Source organism: Bos mutus, chromosome 13 (assembly GCF_027580195.1).
Source record: "Bos mutus isolate GX-2022 chromosome 13, NWIPB_WYAK_1.1, whole genome shotgun sequence".
NCBI lineage: Eukaryota > Metazoa > Chordata > Mammalia > Artiodactyla > Bovidae > Bos > Bos mutus.
This window is the reverse complement of record NC_091629.1, coordinates 57,291,921-57,312,444: the sequence shown is the minus strand read 5'-3', so window position 1 is coordinate 57,312,444 and position 20,524 is coordinate 57,291,921. Positions and strand designations below refer to the sequence as shown.

Sequence of the window (20,524 nt, the reverse complement as noted above, 5' to 3'; positions counted from 1 at the left end):
GAAAGGGAGCTAACAGGCAAGCCAACGAATGAAAACACTGGCTCTTGGGAGTACCAGATTTTTCCTGCCCCTTATGAAAAAAATTACAGACCAGGAGGACTATTCTATGCCACCTCAGGGAGAAAGTTTGCTCATACACTGGAATCCAGCTACTGAAGAAGACAAGGAAAATCCTTCCTGGGTCCTGTCCTCATTGCCTCCATCTTCTCCCTCTTCTCTCTTGCTTTCCCCTCTAGGCTTCAGCCCCACTGGCCTCCCTGCCTCCAGCCTTTCACCGGTGTTCCCCTCTCTACCTTGAACAGTCTTTCCCACAACGCAGCACCCTTGCGCCCCAGCCCCCTGCTCCTGCCTTAGCTCTCAGCATAACCGACTCCTCATCTGGGTTCAAACACCACCATCTCTTGCGGCAAACCTGCCCTGACCACAGTCTCCTCCACACCCCTTACTCGTCCTGGGTATTTCCTAACACCACTATCAGTCCCGTACGCTACATGTGAGGAGGGACCACGGCTGTTTTGTGCAGCTCTCTCCGACTATCACCTTGCCCAGTGCCTAGCAGATACTAGGTGCTCAATAAATACTGGCTGAATACATCAAAGAGTTACTGAAATGAATCAAACGCTCGGCTTAAATGCTACTCTGTCAGGCTTCCACAGCACTATCCCTCTCTTGGGGCACATGATCACACATGTTAAGAGTTTTTCTTCCTATCAGGCTGGGAGCTACTTACAAGTCTCACTTACCCTGGTATTGCCAACAGCACCTTGCCCATAATGCTGAAAACATAAGGGTTCTTAATGATGGATGAATTCACACATCCGTAAGGGAAAATACAAAGGAAAGCTGGGGTCCTTAATCGACGGCAGACCTGGTTTCTCCTCTGCCCAAGGGGAGTGCAACACAGAATCTGAGCACCTCTGAGACACGCAAACAGGGACTCTGCCCAGGGAGAGAATAAAACGAGCTCAACTCCCGAAGCAGTGGGTGTGCGCCTAAGAAGGGGATGGGGGCAAAACCATGGATTGCTAATGGGAACTTACACAGGCGAAAACTTCCCAGTGACTAACTGCAAATGCGGATCAGAGACCTAAAAGATTCATGCGCTTTGACCTCACCAGGCCCTATTTAAAAATCAGAGAACCGAAATCACTGCGTGACGATTTCAGTGTGTTTTTCCGTACTGTCTAGCTTTTCCTTTCCACGGTGGTGGTTTAGTCGTGAAGTCATGTCCCACTCTTGCAACCCCATGGTCTGTACCTGCCAGGCTCCTCTGTGCATGGGATTTCCCAGGCAATAATAATGGAGTGGGTTGCCATTTCCTTCTCCAGGGGATCTTCACGACCCAAGGATTGAACTCATGTCTCCTGCATTGTAGGCAGTCTCCTACGTTGCAGGCAGATTCTTTACTGACTGAGCCACCAGATCCAGCTTATCCTTCCATGAAGGTGTTCTAACTTTCTAATCCGAAGGAAAAAAAAAAAGGCCACAATAAGTGTTGTAAAAACAAACCAACAGAAAGCATAGTGGTGATTTTAGACAACAGAATCACCCATCCCTAGGATTCCGTGTCCTCTAAGTTGGGGCTGTTGCACTTCAATGACGAGTTCCTTTCTTTCCTCTGAAACCCTGGGGGATAGGAAGGTGCTGAGGGTGAAGGCTTCAGCAGGTGCGGCTCTCATTTCTCCTTAAGGTAAGTGCTGGCATGGCTCTGGGCATCAGGAAGTGGAGGGGAGCGTGGGGGTAATCAACCCAGCTCAGGATCAGGGCCTCGTCTACCTGCTGCTGATCCGCCGTAATTATTCACTCATCTGCCTGTCCTCACGATGCTCTTGAGAACTGCACCAGACCAGAGGCTGTCTCTTCATCAGCCTGATCCTCGAGGCTCGTGCTCTCAGTGCCCACCAGCCCTCAGCACAGTTCACGGACTGGCAGGGCCCACCGCCATATAGTACTAAACACAGGTCCCTGGGACATAGTAAGACTGCATTAGCAACCAAATGCTTCATTATTCGAGTGCCCTGAAGGTCCATTATTCAGTTTGGAAGAGCCAAGTTGAAGGACAGCAATTTCTTGGAAGATTAGAGACTACTTTTACAGTTAGGAGATGCTGGCCTTGTCCAGTCAGAGCAGACGCGTTTATCATCGGCAATTCAGAATCGCTTAGCTCGGCAGCTGAGTGTAACTCCCAAAGAAACCATTCTTTGAAGGGGCAGTACTTACAAGTTTTCATGAGGCGTTTCTGAAAGATTTCCAGGAGGTAGTGAGCTCAGCCTTGGGTCCTGATTGATGACTTGTTTCCGAGAACCCTTAGACTTTCCACGTCTGTCTCCACTTAGGAACCCACTCGGCCGCTCGTGAAAGCGCCTGGCGGAGTGGACTGGGGGAGTTCAGCTGCCCATCACGCTCAGAAAGGAACACCTGCCACCAACTTTTCCCTTTGGTCGCTGGGTGGGCCAGGGACCTCTGGTGTCAGGAAAAAGCACCCACTTCAGCTTCTGGCCTCAGCACTTCAGTGGGTGACAGGAAATGGTGCTGGGGCTCGGGTTAAAGAGCCAGCGTGGCGGCCCCAGGGCCATCCTGGTGGGGGCTGGGTGTGTGTGTGTGTGTGTGTGTGTGTGAAGACTGAGGAATTCAGAGATGACTTCTGGCTCCTCACACAAATGCCATCCTGGGACTGAGGGGCCAGGGGATGTCAGCTCACATCCTAGGATGTCAGCTAATGTTCTCCTTCTAGAAACCATAAAGCAGCTAATCCTGAGCATGTATTACTGAGTCAACTAAGTGTGTTGTGAGCTTTAAGCTGCTTTGTCCTCATGGCACCCCTGCCTGCCTCCTAAGTTGCTTCAGTCATGCCCGATTCTTTGCGACCCCGTGGACTGTAGCCCGCCAGGCGCCTCTGTCCATGGGATTCTCCAGGCAAGAATACTGGAGTGGGTAGCCATTCCCTTCTCCAGGGGACCTTTCCTGGAGATCCAGGGATCGAACCCCCATCTCCTGCACTGCAGGCAAATTCTTCACTGCTGAGCCACCAGGGAAGCCCCGACACCCCCTGAGGTAGATATAATTGTGACCCCACATTTCTGGGAAAAGGAGGGTGGGGAGGAATCTCTCCGAGATGGCTCAACCTCTCATGGAACCCTATGAGAGGTGACAGGGACTGGGGACACCAGCGAGCCGGGGGCCACAAATACAACTGTCCACAGGGGCCAGGGGCCAGGCAGAAGCCCAGGGAACACTAGACAGACTGGGCAAGCATTCACATTCAACAAAAATAAAAACGCAAACCAGGTGCCTTCCTTCCAGGGTATCACCTCCTCCTCAGCACCACCTTAGGAAAGAGACGGACTTTTTAAGCAGCTGAAGTGTCGGGGCCCTGAGGGCTCGAGGTCCTGGGTGAGGTTGGGGCGGAGGCCCGGGCCCTCCTGTTGCCCACACCCCGGGGGCGGCGCCCTGGCGGCAACGGTCCACTTTCAAAGGGCTCAGCTGCTGGGAGGAGATACGCTGCAGCTCTCAGATCTGCCAAGGGGCTTCACGAGCCCTCCAGCTCACCACAGTCTTAATCCAGTCAGTCAGTTCAGTCACTCAGTTGACTTTTTGCGACCCCATGGACTGCAATATGGTCTTAATCCAAAAGGTCTTAAATACCGCATCTTCCTAGGGTTAGGGTCTCTGATAGGCTCTTAAAGAGAAGAAAAACCCTTCAACTGCCAAGACCTGGAGGCTTGGAAACCCAAAGTCCGAGACCTGACAGCTTCTTTTGCTTTTCTTTGTACTTTGGCTCTGGCCAACCTTTCCCTGCAATGCCCACTCCAGTATCCTGGCCTGGAGGATCCCATGGACAGAGGAGCCTGGCGGACTACGGTCCATGAGGTTGCAGAGTCAGACACAACCGAGCGCCCACGCTCACGCCCCGTTTCCCCGCAGCGGTGTGGACTGTGTCGAAGTGAAATGGAGAGGGGAGGGAGATGAATAGAGATTTCTGTCTCCTCTTCTCCCTCTCTTTGGCCAAGCTAGGGAGTGGGACAGCGGGCTTCAAGTTGAAATTGAGTATGATGTGTCTCCTCTGTACCTATGTCCCAAGTTCTCTACCAGGAACGAGGAGACGGGGCCTGCAGTCCAGCGGAAGCAGTGAAGGGGTCACGCCAGCACAGCTCAGGTGCGACTCCCTGGTGGTCAAGAGGTTAGGGTTTGGTCTCTCACAGCTCGGGTAAACATAGAAAGGAGTTCAGGAAAACATGGGAACATACAGTGGAGAGTTACCCTGTCGGTGGAGTCGGGAAATAATGATACTGACCGCCTGGTGTTATGTGAAAGGATGAGCATAACACAGAGCCTGGCTCTCACCAGGAGCTCAAGACTTACTGTTGGTTCTTTTTCCTCCTCGCTCCCCGATATACACGCACATACACTGAGGATTTCTCCTTCCAGAACACAAAATCTGACAAAATTTAAACTCAGCAAGTAACCACAGTGCCTGTTTTGTGTCCTCTTTTAGTTCTCCTAGAGGCACCAGTTTTCACCCACTCCGGGATGCTGAAAACCACAGACCCTCTGTTCCTCAAGCCCTAAGTGTTCTCCTCAAAGGGGAAAGGGCTTTGGTGGTTTCTTTTAGGCTGAATTTGGGAACACAGCTGACCCTTGAGCAGCACAGGGGTGAGGGGCACCGATTCTCTGGGCAGCTGAAAATCCAAGTGCAACTTTATAGTCGGCCCTCTGTATCCACGTGTCTGCAGCATCCCGGGCTTGCATCCGTGGATTCAACCAACTGCGGATCCTGGTTCTGTAGCGTGTTATTTATGGGAAAACATCCGCAGGACAGCCGACCCTCACAGTTCAAAGCCATGTTGTTCAGATGGAGGGCTCATCTAGTTTGGCCCCTCATTTAGGTACAAACGAGGGAACTGAGGTCCAGAGAATAAAACTCCTATCCAGGGCCCCACAGTTTCCTGGGGTGGCCCTTCTGTTATATAGTGGCTCTTGCTTTTTATTTATTTTTTTCTTTTTTAAAGCTCGAGAATTTCTTCTTTAACTGTGATTTTTCAACTATTTTTACCCGCGAGGAGGGTGAGTGGTGCACACACAGCACCTGCAAGCTTCGTGTCTCCAGCCACCTGAGAACCCTCGGCTCGGCCCCGCAGGTACGGCCCCCTCCCTTCCTCTCTGCACTGAGCGGCTCCCTTGGTTTAAAATCCTGAGGACAGAACCCAGCAGAGAAAATGCCCAAGGGCTTACACAGTCTTGTTTATTTTCTAGGAATAAGCAGCACATTTTTTTTTTTTTTAAAGGAAGCAATTAAAAGATCAGAAAGCCAAAGGTAAAGATTTCTGTCTTGGAGTTTCCTAGGCAGTTCCTGCAGCACTGGGCAGAAGTGATGAGGTAACGTCATGAAATCTAATCATCTCTGTATCTTAAACTGAAAATACCCTCTGCTGCCTCTGAGGGCGGCAGATTATGGGGAATTCTCATCTGCAGAGACATTTCTCTCTAGAATGTTTAAGATTTTGGGGGGTCCCACCTTGGTCATCAGAAAAATAAATTAAAAGTTTTCCCAAATACCAGTTTCTAAGGGAGGATTTATTTCCTTATCTATATTTGGGGAAAGGAGCTGCTTTTAAAGCCCGAGTGACTCCGTCCAAGTTCTATGGGAAACAAAGTAAGACAGCATTTGACTGGAGCCCTGTCTGTGAGCCTTGAAGTTCAGACTCTAGCCCTAGGCGGTTTCAGACAAAGCCATGGTTTTCAGAGCAATAACATATCATAATGTAAAAATAGACACTTGGTGACCAACGGGCTGGAAAGCAAACTCTCCGGAGAGCCCTGCCTCCCAGCCTGCTTCTCCCTGGGGGTGGGGGCGGTGGCGGCGGCGGTGGGGAAGAAAGTCCTACTTACGAGAGCAGGAGAGTTCCTTCCAAGTCCAGCGGTCCTCGGTCAGAAGGGAAGGTCGAATTTAAGGAGCCAGCATTCAGGACGCCTCCTTCGGAGGGTAAGCAAGACTAGCAGAGCGAGCCGGCGGGGGCAGGCGGGCTCTCTCGTGCCCCCCTCTCTCTCTCTCTCTCCTAAATGAAATGCACTTCGAGGTTTTAGTGGGTGTTTCCCACGTCTCGGGCCAAGTGAGTCCCCATTTGTTGTAACCCAATGCTCGGCTGATGATGTCAACCGCTCAGCTCCCTGGTTCAGCTTCCACCTCTCCGTCCACAGGAGAGATCTGTTTCCTCCGGACAATGAGCCGCGGGGGCTGTAACTGCATCCCAGGCCGGCACGTTTGCCTAACATCCTTCCTTCCATTTTCGGCCTCAGTGACAAAAGGCTTCCTATCCACTCCCGGGGCCAGGGCTCCCGGAGTAAATCCCTTTGCCTCTTAGTCACTGCTGACCGTGTGCTGATTCAGTTTGCTGTGCCATGGTCCAGCTCACTTCTTGGGTGTATGATTACGCTAGTTAGGGCGGGGGAGCTGCACACCACCACACTCCGTACCATCCCCATCTTTTTTCTTCCTGCTCGATTTTCCAAGCTGTTGAATTTCTCCCGAAAGTTTCCTAGGTGCGTGCTGGACAGAGGGCCCGGGTCTGTCCTTTACTTCGACAGATGGCACATGTCCACGCCGAAGGCTCAGAACGGGCACTGGGCTGTTGCCTGGGAACTGGGCTCTGGTCCCCGACACGCTCCTAACTGAATGAATGACACCACGCACATCACCTCTCTCTTTGGATCTCAGTTTTCTCATCAATAAAATGAGGGTTTTGGTGTCTTCCACTTCTAGAATTCAGTAACGGACGAGCTTAATCAACAAATTCACCATAAGGAACTTTACTACAAAGTGGCTGACCACAGGCTTGAGGGAGGGAGGAACCCTGGAGGGGTCAGAGGCTACTGCTCAAGATGCCTGGTTCAGTTCAGGCTCCTTCAACCCCTTTTCTGGTGGAGCTGAGCAGTTTCTCTGGGAGAAAACCCCCAAGAATTCACTGAACAAGTCCTGGGGGACATGGAAAGAGGCAGCATAAACTATGAGATAAGATAAAGCAGCAAGAGAATTTAACTGTCCTAAGGGACTAACATGAAACAGTCGTGGTTACAAGAGATAAGTAATCGCCTGTGTTTGAAGAGTGCTTGATAAGAAAGACAAATAAAGCCTCTCTGCTTTGGTGTACAGTGGGAAGCAATGTGGCACGTATAGCGATTATGAGCATCAATTTTGGAGCCAGGGATGCAGCTGCTCTGACTCCTATGTGACTTAACTTCTCTGAACCCCCTTTTTTTTTTAATTGCAAAATGGGATATGAGGGCCTGCATTTGAGGACACTGAGAATGAAACAACACACGAAAGGGACCTGAAGGTATTTGGCCACGTGAGTGACGATAGATGGAGGCTCTAACTTGTTGTACACAGTCTCCTTTGAGGACTTCCCTGGGCATCCAGCGGTTAAGATCCGCCTGCCAGTGCAGGGAACACAGGTTTGACCCCTGGTCTGGGAAGATCCCATACGTCTAGAGACAACTAAGCCCGTGTGCGACAACTACTGAGCCTACACCCTCGGGCTCGTGTCCCACAACAAGGGAAACTGCCACAATGAGAAGCCTGTGCCCCGCAACGAAGAGCAGGCATCACTAGACAAAGACCGCGCACAGCAATGAAGACCTGGCACAGCCAGAAATAAAGAAATGAATAAATTAAAAAGTCTCCTCTGACTCTCACTTGAGGAGAATTAGGTCATTGCTAATCTCCTTTTCCTGGATGGGAAAATGAAACACAGAGAAGCTAAGAGACGTGCCCGAGGGCGTGCGGCTGAAGATGAGAGGCCCAAACTTGGAAATGGAGTCTTTTAACTCCTCCTGAGGTCAGACGCGAGCCACACCACCGCCAGTGCTCCCTCCCAAAACGGTTACTCCACTGAGCCGGGCCCTCAGTTGTAAACGGGATCATCCCCACTGTGGGAAACAGGCAAAGCTTCTTCAAACCAGCGGGGAAGCAGTGGGAGGGAGAGTCTTCCTGGGTTCAGCTGACAGGAAACACTTCGGGCCGCTAGGTAAGAGGGGTGCTTAGCTGCTTTTCTACCAAAATACTGTGTGGCCTGAGGCACGTCAGGGCTTCAGTCGCTCCTCCCCCCAGAGACGCAGACCTGACTTGCCTTAAAGCTGTTTGGGACTTGGGCCCTATTGGGAAAGAAGCTATTTATAGGTGGGAGGAAGGCTGTGGCAGTGTGTGACTGAACAACAATTTTGATGAATGCTCAGAAAACGCTGATGTTAATCAGAAAAGGTCCCAGCAAACAGAGTGTGTATTAGGAGGGAGCGTGCCACTCTGCAGGCTTTCCCACAGGGTGGTGTGAGACTGCGGGAGAATACGGGGGACACCAGCCTGGTCACCCACAGAGAGCAGCGGTTCACGGACGGAGACCACTTCCTTCTCGCCCCGGACCTTCTGCCTGAGTAGGACCCTGGGCCAGTTAGCTTCTTTGTGCTTTGGTTTCCCAATGGAAAATGAGAATAACAACAGCTTTCCCCCTTCAAAGTTCTTGGGTGATTTACACCACATACTACAAGTTCAAAAATACTTGTAAAAATCAGCTGGCACATCCTAAAGACATCATTTTCTAAGTCTGACTCAGTGTCACCACCCTCTGCCCTGAGCACAACGTGACAATAAATAAGGTCAAGAATGTCAGGAAGCCAGAGAGGAGGGCTGCTGTTTGTCAGGATGAGTAAGGAGCAAAGCCTCGGAGTGCTGGCTGACGTTCTTGCAGATACACTCTGTGTGCAGGGCCCGGAGGCGGGGTGGTGCTCGGCTGGGCCTTTATTCCAGGCATCTGAGTGGGCGTCAGGAAGTGAAGCCAGATCCTGACAGGTCAGGAGACTGACATCACCCTTGGCGCGCTGAAGCACGGTGTGTCACTTGATCGAAAAATACTAGGAAGGCGCTCATTCATAAAAACAAAGATAGCGTTTTCCCCGACAACACGCATTCTGTCACATGAGCCCTGCAGACCGAATAACCGTCCATCTGTGACAGAAGCCACGAAGAGAGAACTGTGATGGCAGCAGCACAGCCAGTCTGTCCTCTACTGACCACGGCAGGGGACACGCTGCATGGACCGAGGCCATGCGCTGAGCTGTGAAACCCCCGCTGGATGGCATCCTTACCCAAATCAGCAACAGGAAAGTTATTCACAGTCTCATCCAACGGTTGTGGAAACGTGGACTGGCCGGCCTGCTCAGAGAGCCCCCTGGAGAAAGTGATGGAGCCTGTGCTCCAAGATGGGGCTGCCTGGGCCAGACCTGTCTCCTTGAGACCCTTCCTCTGCTGCCTTCTAAATGTTTCCCTTTAGGAACTCAGTCGATTTCTCCAGCCAGCAGGATTGGCCTCATTTGAGGATAAAGGAAACTGGCAGCTTCGGCACCCAGGGCTGGCCTAAAGGCCCCAGAAGCCCCTTGGCCCCAAAGCTGCCTTTAATTCCCATCCTCTCACCCCTAGTCCTGAAGGGATTTCTCCCGCTGAATTTTCTAAGTACTTGATCTGCTTCTCTCTTAAGAGACTTACCCTTTTCTCCTTTGAGGCATATTTATATCTGGATAGAGCTTATTCTGCTGTAGAATTTCAGCTTCTTAAGCAAAAGCTGTGTCTAGTTTATGAGCATTTTGTACATGTTATAAGATACTTATTAAAATAAGGAAATCCATAAATAACAAAAACCTGTACTGTTTATCGTATATCAGATGACATTCTAACTGCTCTATATAAATTACCTCATTTAATCTCAACAAGGATCCTACGAGGCAGGTATATTTATTATCTCCACTTGACACAGGACAAAATTCCAGACACAGATCACCTGAGTAACTTATTTAGATGGTAACTGATGGATATCTGTTGAAAGGAGTATGTGAATGAATGAATTCTGGCCACCACTAATTACCCACCCTCTGGGCTTCCCTGGTGGCTCAGACGGTAAAGAATCCACCCGCAATGCAGGAGACATGGGTTCGATCCCTGGCGATCCAGACGATCTCCTGGAGAAGGGAAAGCCAATCTACTCCGGTATTCTTGCCTGGAGAATCCCCATGGACAAAGAAGCCTGGCAGGCTATAGTCCACGGAGTCACAGAGTTAGATAAGGGTTAAGTAACTAAACACGCACGCACACACCCACCCTCTAGTCCGAACACCTGTTATTAAAATACAATTAACTTTTCACCCAATCCAAGGCCAGTTTCAGCCGTCACGCCGTTTCAAACGCACTTATTCCCTATGCCACACAGCTGTAAGTTCCCCTTTTTTCCCAAATATAATTGAGAAACATATGGCCTGAGATTTAATAAATGAAAGTAGATTTTCTTTGCTTTCAAATTAGAATCATACTTGCTTATTGTTAAAAAAAAATAGGAAAGTAGAAAAGATCAGGGGGAAAAAAAAAGGAAAAAAGCAAGGTGACCCATCATTCTATCACTAGGAACAGCCTATTAACCTCCTGGGGGCACGGACCCAGAAAGAACTGCACCGTCACTCAAAACAGTGTTTGAATTCAGAAACAAGTCATTTGGGGGCGGGGGTGGTTAACTCCACAAAAGATGACAAATGTTTGATATACGAACACCACACTGCCCCTCCCTACCTTTTCCAGCCTTCTTAAAGACCTGCTTCCCCCTAGCAAGAATGGGTTTCAGATGGGGGCAGTTATGGGAGAGGCGCAATCTCCAACTCTTGAGTTAAACAATTTTAGATGTGTTGGCTTTTAGAGCTGAAAAGAGCATGTGGTCTCCTCATTTCTGAGATGGGGAATGCCAGGCCCCAGAAGGCAGGGGTATTTTCTGAGGCTGAGCAGTCTGGTGCTCTAACAGCAGGAAGACCTTCTATTGGTTTGAGGTGTGCTCTCTGTGACACTGCACTGTTGAACATGCATCTGATTGGCCCCACCCTCTTGGTTTTTTTTTTAATACTTATTTATTCTTTTCATTTTTGGCTGCACCAGGTCTTAGCTGTGGCATGCGGGATTTTTTTATCTTCCTCACAACAAGTGGGATCTTTAGTTGTGGTATGTGAAATGTTAGTTGCGGTATGTGGGATCTAGTTCCCTGGCCAGGGATCAATCCTGGGCCCCCTGCTTTGAGAACAGAGAGTCTTAGCCACTGGACCACGAGGGAGGTCCCCCAACCCTCTTATTTTGGTTAACTGCTACTCAGCTATCAGATCTGATTAAATGTCACTTCCTTCTGGAGGTCTTCCCTCTGAACCACATGAGCTGCCCCATGTTTCAGGGTCTCCAGGCACCTTCTGCCTCTCCTAACTTGTTAACATATGTTATTGTTAACACATGTTACATGTACTGTGGGCACCACAAGGTCAATGACATGTCTTCTTCATTCACTGGTATACAACAGGAAACCCAACAAATAATTTCTAAACACACACACATATCCCGGATAGTCCAGGCTTGTGTATGTATGTGAAAGTCACTCAGTCCTGTCCGACTCTTTGCAACCTGGTGGATTATAGAGTCCATGGAATTCTCCAGGCCATAATACTGGAGTGGGTAGCCTTTCCCTTCTCCAGGGGATCTTCTCAACCCAGGGATCAAACCCAGGACTCCCACATTACAGGTGGATTCTTTACCAGCTGAGCTACGAGGGAAGCCCAAGAATACTGGAGTGGGTAGCCTATCCCTTCTCCAGCAGATCTTCCCAACCCAGGGAACGAACCAGGGTCTCCTGCATTGGAGACAGATTCTTTACCAAAAGAGCTATCAGGGAAGTTCTTAATGCAATTCTTTGATGCTTAAAAAAAAAAAAAAAAAAAAAAAAGTAGCATGTCTTCTAAACTTTAAACCAGGCTTTCCCTCTTGTCAGGTAGAATCATTAGAGAACAAAAATTTCATTCCAAATAATTTCTAAAAGATGTTCAAGATGACAGAAGATGAAGTCCAGAGCACAAGGACAGAAAAGGCCCCGTGGAAATGTGGGAAGTCCAGGGAAGCTCTGGGGCTGGGGACGGCAGGCATCAAGAGGATTTGGGAAGAGGACTGAAAATTGGGGGACCCACTGAAGCCCCTGTGCCAGTCAGCTTCCCATGACACACCCTCAGCACACGGAGGGTGAGCAAGCTCTGCAGAGACCCAGGCAGACGGGAGGGCTCTTTGAATAAACGGAATGACTGCCTTGGGGTGAGCCAGGGCTTCGAGTAGGAGAGTAGGCATCCTTATTTTAACTTTTAAAGGACCTTCAGTCTCAGGTGCCCGAGAGTAGGATGCACCCTTCAGGATGGTACTCAGAACTTCCAGCAGCTTCCTAGGCAGCGGTAGGGTCTCTGGGGGCAAACAGACAACCAATTCCGGAGGAAATCAAGGCCTCACTCCTAAAAGGAGGCTTTTATTATCGACTATAAATGGCAGAAAGAAAAAACTATCATAGGGCATCTGATGAAAACCAACAGCATGACAGAGATTGAAATAAAGAGAAAAATAGACTCCACCATGAGAAAAAAGGTTCAGACAAATGGTAAGCTTTATTTTAAAAAATTCTTATGTCTTCAGAGAGATTCTGAAGATCCTGTGTCCATAAAACATAAAATAAAGACAAAAACGGGCTCTTAAAAATTAACAACATGAAAACTGAAATTGACAACTAAGGAGAAGGGCTGGAAAATATGAAAAGGAGACCTTTCAAAATATAGGGAAAAAACATTCACAGGACAAAAAAAGGATCTTGATATAGAACAACAATCCAGGAAGTTCGACGTCAGACTAAATAGGAATTCCAGAAAAAGAACAGAATAGAAAGTACAACAGGAAGTTATCTAAGAAATCATGAGGAAAAGTTCTCAGAGACAAAGGGAGGCTGCATCTTCAAACCAAAAAGCTTAAAAAGCACCAAGAAGATGAAAAAAGACATAGTGTCTTGACCTTTTAGAATTCAAAAAGGAAAAATTGCTACACCTTTGTAGAGAGATTATTTCAATAGAAAAGAATCAAACTGGTATCAGACCTCTTGCCAGCAATGCTGATGCCTGAAGAAAAGGAGCAATGCTTTTCAAGAAAAAAGTTCAAAATGATTTGGGACCTAGAATGTATACTCAGCTAGGCAAAATAAAGACTTTTTCAGAATTGCAAGGACCTAGAACAACTTCACTTGTACAGTGTTTTGTCAGTAAACTTCTGGAGGAGAAATTTACCTAAACAAGGGTTTAAACTAAAAAGTAAGAATTGGAAAAGAAGGATCTAACAAGAGAGGTGAAAGGCATGCTAAAGGATGATGGTGATGACGATTAAGCAAGTGGCTTCAGGGCCTGGCTGACTCTTGAGCCCTGGGGAGCATCAGCCTGATCCAAGCAGGAAGGTGGAAGCTCCAGGGAAATGGACCTCATGGAATTACTTGACAAGCCTGCCAAAAACTATACTCAAAGACTACGGGAAAGTGTGGAAAGACTCAGCATGATGGAACGAGGAAAACTGAGCATATTAAAGCAGAAGCAGTAAGTCCAGAAAAACCATCAGAAAGGAAAAAAAAAAAAAAATTAGAATGTTATTGGCTTGGCAGTAAATAATATTTACAGTGCCATAACACTGAAAACACTGAATATGAATTTAACCAAAAAACCGTGCTGCAGGGAGGAAAGGGAGAAAAGAATGTGAGCAGGGCTGAGGTGTCTGAACAGAGGCTAAGGCCTCGTGCACCAGCCAAGGAGGTCAACAGGCAAGTTGTCGAAAACTGACAAGTAAAGAGCATCATGGTTGCATGTGGCCCTTGTTTGGATCTGATTTGAAAAATAAATATTTTGAGTTCATCGGAGACCTTTGCTAATAATAATGGATTATTAGTAATTTTATTGTATAATAATGGTAGTACAGTTTTTTTTAAGGAGTCCTTATTTTCTCAGAGATATATGCTCGAGTAGTTATTGATGAAATGTCTAGAATTTATGCCCAAATTATCTGTGAGTAGGGGGAAAACGGCCACTAGCACAGATGAAACAAAACTGGTCGTGAACCTTAGGGCTGAGTAATGAGTGGTCCAGGACCATTCACTATACTATTCTATGATAACATGTTTGAAAATTTCCATAGTAAAAAGATTTACAAGAGAGAGAGATAGCTGTATATTACTTATATATAGGGAGAGAAATTCTAGAACGAACAGCTAACAGGATCAAAACTGTATGCTCTTGGGAGCAAGACAGGAGGGAAGGGAAGAAGGGGTGGGGAACAGGGGAGAGCGTTTTTCTAGTGTAAGTTTATAATGGTATTTGACCTTAAAAAGAACAAAGCAAACCTGTGTGCATGTGCCATTTTGACAAAAATGTTTAAAAAAAGTAATAGAGGGCTTCCCTGTGGCTCAGTGGTAAAGAATCCGCCTGCTAATGCGGGAGACATGGGGAAGATCCCACATGCCATGGGGCAACTCAGCCTGTGAGTCATGACTACTGAGCTTGTGCTCTAGAGTCAGGGAGCTGCAATTACTGAGCCCCCGGCTTCAACTACTGAAGCCCTAGCCTGTGCTCTGCACCAAGAGAAGCCGCACACCACCACTAGAGTAGCCCCACTTGCCGAAACTAGAGAAAAGCCCTCACAGCAGTGAAGACCCAGCACAGCCAAAAATAAATAAATAAAATAAAATTTAAAAACATTTTAAGTAATAGAGGTAATTTTATTTAGAGAAATGGCAGAAAAATTAAATGGTTATGTCAGGGGAGGGAGTAAGCAGGAGACTGATGCCTTTCTGGACTTGTAGGAATTTTTTTTTTATAATAATTTCATTACTTTGATTTTTTAAAATGTTATCTATTCTTTACCAGTTATTGCCATGAGCATTTTGCAGGGACTTTTGGTAATCTCAACATCTACAAACTGAAGCTATTTCTCCAGGTGAAGAATCCTCAAGTGGCCAGAGTGAATATCTCCACATGAAATGTAACACCACCAGGATATTGCCGTTTATCTATTATCTGCCATTTGTGAGAGTTTTACATGTGTTATTTCTAATCTTCACAACATCGCTACAAGGCAGGTATTGACATTACCATTTTACAGATAAAAAGACTGAGGCTGCGAGGCACTGGCTCATGGGCTTGAGGTCACACAGTCCACAAGGCCAGGCTTGGGAGACCCTTTCCACTTCCCACCTCTCCTTTATAGCCTGCTGTTCAGTATCATCCAGAAAATACTGCTACATCCATTTTCTCATCAACTCCATGAAACAGGACTATCCTCACCTGACAGATGAAGAAGCTAAAGCTAAGAGAAGTTGGGCAACTTGCCCAAGGATCCCAGGATTCCTGATCCTAGTCCGGTCCTTGCTAGCATTCCTGTCCCCTGCGCCCTCAACAACAAAATGTCAAGATCTTCCTAGGCTCCTCGTGGGCATCTGACATGAGAGCCACAGCAGATGAACGTGGCTGAAGCAGGGATTTTAAGAGAAAGAGAGACTTATTTTTTTCAAAGGAAGTAGAGTAATAAACCGTGGAATGTCCTCAGTTGCTCTAACGGCAGCATTTTGCTCGAGTCCCCAATGGTGCTTTGGAAATGTCAGCCGCCCGCCTGCCTGTCTGCCTGGCACACGGCGGGACAGCTGCTGGCATCGGCAGCCCATGGCAGTTCCGACCACCGCACCGCTCTTCTTAGCTCCAACAGAAGAGAACGAGTCGTATGTGCTTCTGCCCTGAAAACTGAACGTCTGTGTCGCCTCAGTCTACTTTCAGTCAACAGCCAGGTGGTCCCGGGGCTTTTTAGAGCTGCCGGGAATCTCAGGTCTGGGCTCCTCTGGAGCAGAGGCAGGTCTGCAGAGATGCAGGACAGGCGAGGGCAGGGTGGGAAGCAAAGGTAGGGAACTGAAGGGCCCAAGGATGGGGTGCCCCCCATCCTCTCAAGCCCTGGGGTACCGCGGGTCGCTGATGGCAGCCTAAGAGAAGAGCGCAAGCTACTGCTGCTCCCCAGGCAGTTCTGGCAACTGAACAATGACCAAACCACAGCTAGAAGGGAAGAAAGCTGTTTACTTGAGCTCAAACTATTTATAGCACCAGCAATCTGCACATATTTGGATGACAAATTTCTGGGCTTCAAGTGAGCGGTGCTTTGCTCCTGGACAATTTCACCGAACACATTCCCTCCCCACGCCACCCCCAGACTATCCCTCCTCACCCAATCATGAACACATGTTGCCCTTGGGATGTTTTACTTAAGTTGCTGAGTGAGTTTAAAAAGATCATAAAAAGAAATTGCATTTTAAGAACTAGTGACGTTTAATCCATTTGTCTACGGGTTTAAGCTACACAATGTTATTCTAAGGCTTGAATCAAACATTAAATTCTAATACCATGTAACTGCTATTAAAAAAAAAAACAAAACTGAAATAAAAACAGGACCTGAATGAAGTCTGTAATTTAACATGTGCTGTATCATTTAACGTTGCGGCTCCAAGCTTAAGACCTACAAAGAGAATGTTTCTTATGACACAGTTTATGTAGGTTGATGAAAGGCTTTACCGAACAGATCCACAAACAATACGCAATCATAGATGCATTACAAACAAATAAAGGAGGTCTTCTTACCCACTGACTCTGGGGCAGAAGCAGATGTAGGCTTCAGAGCTGGGCAGGCCCCCTCCCCTGGCCGCCAAGCAGGAGAGGGTCTGACTGTAACAGAAAGAGGTACGGAGCCCTCTGTGTAGGTTTAACTCACAGGAGGTACTAGATCCTTGCCAACAAATTCGTTTGGAAAAACCAGCTTATCTCTAAAAGCTGCCTTGTTTGTATAGTAAAAGCGATGCTTGATCAGCCATCTCCCCTGAGCCAGGCACTGCCTAATTCCGGAGAAGGAAAGCGGCGGTTGATCCCCATGGATATTGGCTAAAACGCTGGTGGCTTCCAGTCCTATTACAGGGTGCAGATGGGCACTGGCACAGAGAGAAAGGGCAGAGCAAAGGGAGGCTCAGAGTCTGAGGGCTGATGCTGGACAGTTCACTGAGGGAGGGAGGACAGAAGGGATTCCTCGGAGGTATCAACTGGTTTTATCTTTTCCCCCTGCCTGTGAAGCTCATTAGAAGTCAGACAGAAAGCTCTCTAAGACAATCTCTTGACGCCCCTTTTTAAAATCAGGAGAAAGGTGCCCGTGAGGGCGAAGAAAAGAAACATGTCTATACACAGAGGGAATGGAATTTTAAGAAATTTTTTTGCAGGTCAATTTGTCAGTATTTAGTCAATTTATGCAGAGAAGGCAATGGCACCCCACTCCAGTACTCTTGCCTGGAAAATCCCAGGGACAGAGGAGCCTGGTAGGCGGCAGTCCATGGGGCCACTAGGAGTCGGACACAACTGAGTGACTTCACTTTCACTTTTCACTTTCATGCACTGCAGAAGGAAATGGCAACCCACTCCAGTGTTCTTGCCTGGAGAATCCCAGGGACGGGGGAGCCTGGTGGGCTGCCGTTTCTGGGGTTGCACAGAGTCGGACACGACTGAAGCGACTTAGCAGCAGTAGCAGCAGTCAATTTATGACCACCACTTTTTTTTTTTTTTAATTTTAAAAATGGAAGTGTAGTTGATTTACAATGTTGTGTTAATTACTGCTGTACAGCATAGGGATTCAGTTGTACATACAACTGAATACATTCATATACTTTCTTTTAAAAAAAAAAAAAACTCTTTTCCATTATGGTCTATCATAGAGTACTGAATGCAGTAGGACCTTGTTGTTGACTCATTCTATATATAAAAGCTTATATCTGCTAACCCCAACCTCCCACTCCAACCCTCCCCCATCAACCCCTCCCCTTGGCAATCACCAGGAACACCCACCTACCTATCACATCACTTTAATTGTCTGAACAGCACTGTTCTTTTTCCTGTTCATTAATCTGTTTACTGCCAGTCTTTCACTGTCCCCTCCCCCACTCCCACATTAAAATGCCAGCTTTGTAAGAGCAGGGACCAGTCTTTCTAAGTACACTGCTCTTTCTATGTGTTGGACACTGGCCAGGGACATACCATTCATCATCTTTCAGTCCTCATGGCCACAAGAGGTTTCTGTTATCAGCTCCACTTAACATAAGAACAAACTGAGGTTCAGATTAAGTCTGTGTCTGACTCTTTGCGACCCCATGGACTGTAGCCTACCAGGCTCCTCCGTCCATGGGATTTTCCAGGCAAGAATACTGGACTGGGTTGCCATTTCCTTCTCCAGGGGATCGTCCCAACCCAGGGATGGAACCTGGGTCTCCCGCACTATAGGCAGATGCTTTACCGTCTGAGCCACCAGGGAAGTTCTAAGTTTAGTGAGTGGCCACCAAGTTGGCAGTGGGAATGTGAACACTGGTGTGTGTGCGTGTGTGTGTGTGTGCACGCTCAGTGATGTTTGACTCTTAGCAACCCCACGGACTGTAGACCACCAATCTCCTCTGTTCGTGGGATTTTCCAGGTGAAAACACCGGAGTGGGTTGCCATTTCCTACCCCAGGGGATCTTCCTGACCCAGGGATCAAACCTGCATCTCCTGCAATGGCAGGCAGGTTCTTTACCACTGTGCCACGTGGGAAGCCCAAAGCTCTTAACTACCTTTCTCCAAATGAACCAACATTTCAGTGTACACACTTTAAAAAAAAAAAGTTATTTATTTGGCTGTGCCAGGTCTTAGTTTCGGCATGAGAGTTCGTTAGTTGCGGCATTCAGGATTTTTACTTGGGGCCCACGAACTGTTAAGCTGTAGCACGTGGGATCTAGTTCCCTGGGCAGGGACAGAACCCAGGCCCCCTACCCTGGGAGCACAGAGTCTTAGCCACTGGACCCCCAGGGAAGTTCTATCACCATGCACACTGTCTGACCAAGCAATTCCAGTTTTGGAAATTTATTACATGGAAATAATCAGACAAGAACAGATAATCAGACAATTAGATATGTCTCAATTTATCACAGATTGCTTATGTAGCAATATATTGGAAATATGTTTAGGCAAGTCACCAGTTAGCCATAAGCCTCAACTTTGCTTTTTGGTAAACAGGGGCCCCATCTCAGAGACACTGTGAGAATTTTATGAGACAATGCACTGTACCTGGCTCACAATCACTGTTTTGTTATTATATGCATTTAAACCTCTGAAAAGATACAGAATATACCAAACTGGATTCCAGATTTCATTAAGTGGTATACTTCCGTGTTGTTCTAATTTTTATAAAATGCATATTAGTGTTATACTCTTCAAAAATAAATGTATTACTTAAAAAAAAAAAAAGAAGAAGATGAGGAAAATAAAGTTGGAGGAACTTAAACAGAAGAAAAAACTCAGTTTTTAGGAGAGGGAAACTTGTTTAGTAGATCTCAAATAAAAATGTTCCTGCCCTTTTGTTCTATGTAAGAACAACATCTTCAATGTGCTTATAGGCTCTACATCATTGCAGAGCCTACATTCATAGTGAAGTGAAAGTGATTTTTAATACAGGTCTACAGGATTTTTTAGATGGCTTCATGAAATTTGAGAAAATGTTGAAATGTGTATACAAAAAGAAGAAAGTCTTTATAACCATATCTGCCTTCTGAACAGAAAGGCTCCTGTCAAGTGGAAGGCCCTCTTGGCTGCTAATCCTCTTTTGGGGTTCAGCCATGCAAAAAGAGAAATAAAAGCTAAAGGTTTTTATTGCCAAGTAGCTCTGCGCAGTAATGAAAGGTGAACTGGACTTTTAAGGGAAATCTGTGAGGAAGAGCAGAAGGGGATGGAGCTAGGAGTCCGGAAGATGTCAGAGGTCTGGGTTTTCTGCTACACCGTGACCCCCTTCTGGGATTTTCCAAACATCAGCAAAGATGATGACATAAAAGCTCTTTGTGGGTATGTTCTTTGTTCTTGATGGAAACCAGGAGGGGACTGAGTTTCTATTATGAGCTGACAGGTTGAGAAACAGAAAGAGGTGGCAGAGATGACCAGGAGAACATAAGCCACTCCTTCCCCACGAAGGAATCTTTACAATCTTGGGGAACTTTGGACTTGTACAGCGCAGGAAGCCTGGGGTCACGCTGCTCACTACAGCACGTGAGGCCAGGGGTCACGCTAACCTTATCTAGATATCGAAGTGCTAACTCCTCCTGGTTACGGTATGGTTCATTTATCAAGTGGGGTCAAGGTACAAATCAATACGACCGTGTGTGCAGGAAAATGAGTAGGCTAGAGGACTCTATCCTGTTGAAAAGCTTTCCACAGTTTGTGCGGTGATTTCTATTTATTTTTGGTCACATACTCCTTTGAGAAGGCGATGAAAGCTAAGATGCGGCTCTTCAGAAAATGCCTGTCTTCAAATGGATCTGATTTCAAGGGGTCTGTGGGAACCCCTGAAGGCCCTCTCTGGATCCGTGACAGGTCCAGAGATCAAGCTCAAGAACTCTTGCTCTAGGGAAACCACAACAGTGTTGAAGGACACTGGTTGTTGTTGACCGTGGGGACCACAAACCATCTTGTAGTTTGCAGAAGGCCTAAGAACACTGCCAGCATTCATTCGTTTATAAACATTTGTTGGAGACCTAACACACCAGGTCCTGATGGTATAAATGCAACATGATCCCTG

General features: G+C 47.3%; 1 protein-coding gene across 3 annotated transcripts in view; it reads right to left on the bottom strand.

Annotated features, from left to right (window-relative positions):
• Positions 1 to 20,524, bottom strand: part of PKIG (cAMP-dependent protein kinase inhibitor gamma) — an 80,112-nt gene that overhangs the window by 28,520 nt on the left and 31,068 nt on the right. Inside the window, exon 1 of one of the 3 annotated variants that reach the window (XM_070381778.1) lies at positions 5,890 to 6,142. The exons of the other annotated variants lie outside the window; for them this stretch is intronic. The gene's annotated coding sequence lies outside the window, so the exon portion shown is untranslated. Of the gene's footprint in view, positions 1 to 5,889; positions 6,143 to 20,524 lie in introns of those variants that run through there. 3 annotated transcript variants of the gene reach the window in all.